Here is a 4,630-nt window from a genome sequence, read left to right on the forward strand (position 1 = left end):
AAGGGATGAAAGGTGGGGTAAAAAAAACCCCAACCAACCAAAAAAAAACGAACCACCAACTAAATCAGTGGAGGGAAGTGAAGGTGAAGGCACAAGGAGGGGAAAATGGCTACAGAAAACTGCTGAGCGCGGCCATGGGAAGCTGACCCAAAGCTGTGGCAGCTGCTGGGTGCTCGCCCGCTCCCCAGGGCTGCACGGGGGGCGGCGGGGGGCTGCAGCCGGGTCGCTCCGGCCCTACTGCTGGTCGGCAGTAAATTCTGCTCTAAGTGGGAAATGTGCAGGGAACTCCGTTGCCGACAGCCCCGAGATGCCAGGGCCAGTAGGCAGGCATCTGGAGTTGCAGGGCTTTTAAGGGCTGCCTTTACCGAGATCCTTGTACAGAGTTAAAAGTTCTTATTTTTACTAGCGGGGTCGGAATGAACGACAAGAACAGTACAAAGCTGTTGGTCTATATCTAAACAGGGCCATGTGTCAGTGCTATTTCAGGGTATTTTGTTCTGTGAACTTTGTAAAATCCGGATGGTCAGTAGCTAGGGGAAAAAAACCCAGTCACTTATAAATAGCAGTTCTGAAGAAATTCATGTGAAAAGCAGGAAGGATGCTTGCAATCTAAAACATTAGGTGCATGATAATTAAAATATTGTACAAATTCTGAATTTCTTTATAGTTTGCCAAACTTTCATAGCCACCAGCTGTGTCAGGAATACAGGAGACAAAACAAAACAAGTAATATTTGCATATCACTACTAACATGTACAAGTTGTTGTCAGAAAGTTATGTATAAACACTTCACATTCGGATAAATAGTACATCTAAATGAGGATTACTGTTAGCATGAGAAAAATGTAGCGCCTCTCATCGAGGCACCGATCCTGGCATTTCCCCGAGGAGCGGGGAAACCTCTCGAGCACTGTGCTGACCTTGGAAAGTGAAACAATGGCCTAACGCTTTTCTCCTTCCTACTGCAACTGTGGGGCAACGCTTGCTGTGACTTTTGAACAGTGAAAGTTCACGTGTGCTCTCGTCTTTCTCCTGCAAACTGTACAATCCGCCCGTCCTTCATTGCCTCTCGGAAGAATGTCGTGTTCCTGAACTGCTGGCTGCTCCTCTTGCTGTAAGAGGCCTTCTGTCCTCTCTCTCCTCATGAGACTAAGCCCATCTGTGTCTCAAGCTGATTTTTATTATTTGTAAAATAAGCAAGTGCCTTAATGCAAGTATAAAGTACCACACTGGCAATGTGAACTGATGCTTCTACAGTTGTCCCTCTCATTCGAAAGGCTGACTTTCGGTCATTCCGAGGGCTACGTTTTCAAGGGGTTTTGAAGAACTGCATGCTTGCTGTAACTGTCTGTTCCTCCCTAGCACCGCTTTTAAAATACCCATTCAGCCATTTGTATTTCTGGGAAATGGGAGGGAGAATACCTCATGAATTCTGAATGTTTTGGTACTTTTTTTTGTCTTGTGGGTTCCTAATGTGCAAGTTGCATAGTGAAGTTGCTCACCTCTCTACTCCAGTTGCATTTCTGAATTAGTTGTCTTAATTTCTGAATCTTTTTTTGCAATTAAAAGGCAGCGAGATCTCTCCTGTTTATCTTTCTTTTGAACAACCAGCTTGAGATCATTCAAATCCTCATTACAACAGCCAGCTTCATGAAGCTATCAACATCTGCCAGGGTCTAATACCATGTTTTGTTGGTTTTGTACAGTGTCTGGGAAGGCATCTGTCCCTGCCAAGTCTGAAGGTCTGGGCTCCATCGTTGCTGCCAGGAGCTGCACTGTGATGACTTCTGCCCCGCAGTATTACCTCTCATGTCTTTGGTGGGCTCTGGATGTGCAAACAGGGAATACATACCTGTTTCGTGCCTGTAACACCACAGCAATCCCTTAGCAACTACTATTTGACTTCTTCATATTACTAGGACTGAATCTGACTTACTCCTCCAGACTATTTCATAAATAATACATTGCAGGCGATTCCCCTCTGGTTTTCGTCTTTCTAGAGTTAGCTATGACTTGCTGAACAAGGAAAATGGGGAACCGTTGCTGAGCGATTTGGTCACAGCAGACATGGTTCTTGGCACCTTCGTTGCCTCAGCCTTGACCAAGAGGGTTTCCTAGGCCCACGTGATTAGTGAAAAGGTATGATGAAGAGAAGAGCCAACAGCAGTGGATGTCGATCAAGGTGGGGGTTACTTCAGAGAACTCAACCCAGACAAATTTACAGGACCTGATGGGCTCCATCCAAGATGGTGAGAGAACCAGCTGATGTCCTTGCAAGGCTGCTTGGTCATCTCTGATGACCATCTTTAATGGACATCAGGGAAATTCCTGGTGACTGGAGGAAAGCAAGTGTTGGACCCCTCTTCAAGCAAGGCCCAGAGAGCAACGTAGGGACCTGCGGGGAGTCAGCCTTGCTTCTGTCCCTGGGAAATCACACAGCGAGTCCCTCAGGAACGTATTTCTGGGCACACAAGAGAGGTGGTTTGGAACGGTCTGCATGAATGTACGCACTTACCGGGGTCAGTCACACCTGACCAGCATGATTGCCTTCTATGATAAAGTGACTGAACTTGTGGATGAGGGGAGAGCAGCGGATGTTTTTTACCTCAACTCAGCAAGGCTTTCACTGCTTTCTCCCACCGTATTCTTGTATCGAAGTTAGGACCCTGTGGTCTGGGTGGATGGACAACCAGATGGGTAAAAGACAGACCAGTGGGTTGGCCTCAGCGGGCAATGAGCTGGCTTCCAGGTAGAGTATGGTGAGAAGAGGGAGTGGTACAGGGGCCGAGCCTGGCACCCTGCCACGTTACACGTTTTGGCCGTGACCTGAAGGGGACAACTGGGTGCGCTCTCATCGTGTTTGGAGGTGACACCAAGTTGGGGACAACCAGTCAGTAAACTTAGGGCTGGAGCTGCCATCCAGAGGGACCCCAACAGGCTGGAGGAATGGGTCAGCAGGAGCCTATGGAATTTAACAAGGAGAAACGCAAAGCCCCTTTTAAACCCAGAGTTTTCAGTGAAAGCAGCTTACGGCTTCACCTGCGTGGCGTGCCCGTGCCAGGCCCTGGTGCCAGGCTCGCACTGGTGCACGTGGGGAAGGACGCAGTTGCACCGCGCGGTGGTGGCTGCCCAGGGCAGGCCAGGCTTGCACTGCTGGTTCATGTTCATCTGAGATCCAGGAAGAGGAAACTAGTAACTAGGAGCGGTGGCTTGTGCAACCAGTGTGTTTTAGGGGGATAACCAGGTACCTTTGTTATATTTTTGAATCTGTTAAGGGCTGCTTCCCACTACAGAGAAGTTGGTGGTTTATTGGTGAGAAGGAGCTTGTCGAGCAGGATGACAAGGACACAAATGGTGGTGGTTTGCAGCTCAGGTTCAGATTTTTTAAGTGAATCATGAAACAGGTATTGTACCTTGTGTGTGGAAGGGCAAGGTGCTTTGGTCTTAAATTGTGAGCTGCTGCTTACGAATGGGAAATCAATATGTTATGAGGCTTGCAGTTTGGTTTCCAACTGATCACCTGCCGAAAGTTTCTGCTACTTTAATACCCAGATACAGGTCCTCTGAAATCAGTGCCCTGCACAAGAGGTTTTATGGTGTAGTGAAGGATTTTGTAATTCAAAGCTCTTCTCAGCTAGAGCAGGATCAAGTGACTCTTGTCCATATCTGAAAATTACATTATTAATTTCAGAATGACATAAAAAAGCTGGAAATTGTAACTGGGGTGTATGTCTTTGCCAGCATGAAATTGTGTCATTGTTTTGCACAAAACCCCCTGAGATGCGGTAGGGCCGAGAGCTGCGTGGAGCTTTGCTGATACTTTTTGTCAGCTCTCTGGAAGATGGCATTTGTTTGAGGTGTGGTGGCCACCTCATTTTTGGCTTGTGTCACTGCACTGAGGTGGCAAAGCTCCGGCTTCCCAGCAGAGGGGACAGCCTGAAGTATGTGGGTATGTGTCTGTCTGGATTTCATTGTAAAAATATCAAAAAGTCAATTTGAGATTTTATGTACTTCATATTCTGCTGTCCTAAAGTAATCCTAATTTCCCATGGTATTTAATCAACATTAACTTGTTTTGTAAGCTTTAAAAATTATTTTTTAAAAGGGCAAATTGGCTAGTTTGCTTCCCCTACGACTCTGATCTAAAAAGCCTGAGAAGCCCTGTTTTAACACTCGTGGTGCTGAGTTTCTTCTCTAGCAAGATGTACAGTTGCTTAAAAATTCCCGTACTGGAAGCCAGTCAGTGACAGTCCTGGTTACTGCAGTGCTTTAAGGACAGGGCTGCCTGGCCAGCGGATTTATCCGTTGTCTGTGGTCGTTACAGAAGTCTGCAGGACTGCCAGTAGTTGTGTCTGAGGACACGACCAAAGGGGACACGGACAGTTTCCTTCTGAGTGCTGAAGCCGGCAGGAACCATAGAGGAATTGCGAGGGGAACAAGATGTATAGCGCAGGGCGGGGAGTTAAAAGACCTTTTGGCTGTAAGACCCGGTTCTGTACTGGGACCGATGCCATCACTCCTGTAGGACCCCAAGGTCCGAAGGGTGCTCTGGGCTGTCGGTGTCCCCCACGGTGGAGGCGGGCAGTGCTGAGAGCCAGCATTCTCCTCCTGCTAGAAACCCTCTGTCCGT

Source organism: Cariama cristata, unplaced genomic scaffold (assembly GCF_000690535.1).
Source record: "Cariama cristata isolate BGI_N322 unplaced genomic scaffold, ASM69053v1 scaffold1225, whole genome shotgun sequence".
NCBI lineage: Eukaryota > Metazoa > Chordata > Aves > Cariamiformes > Cariamidae > Cariama > Cariama cristata.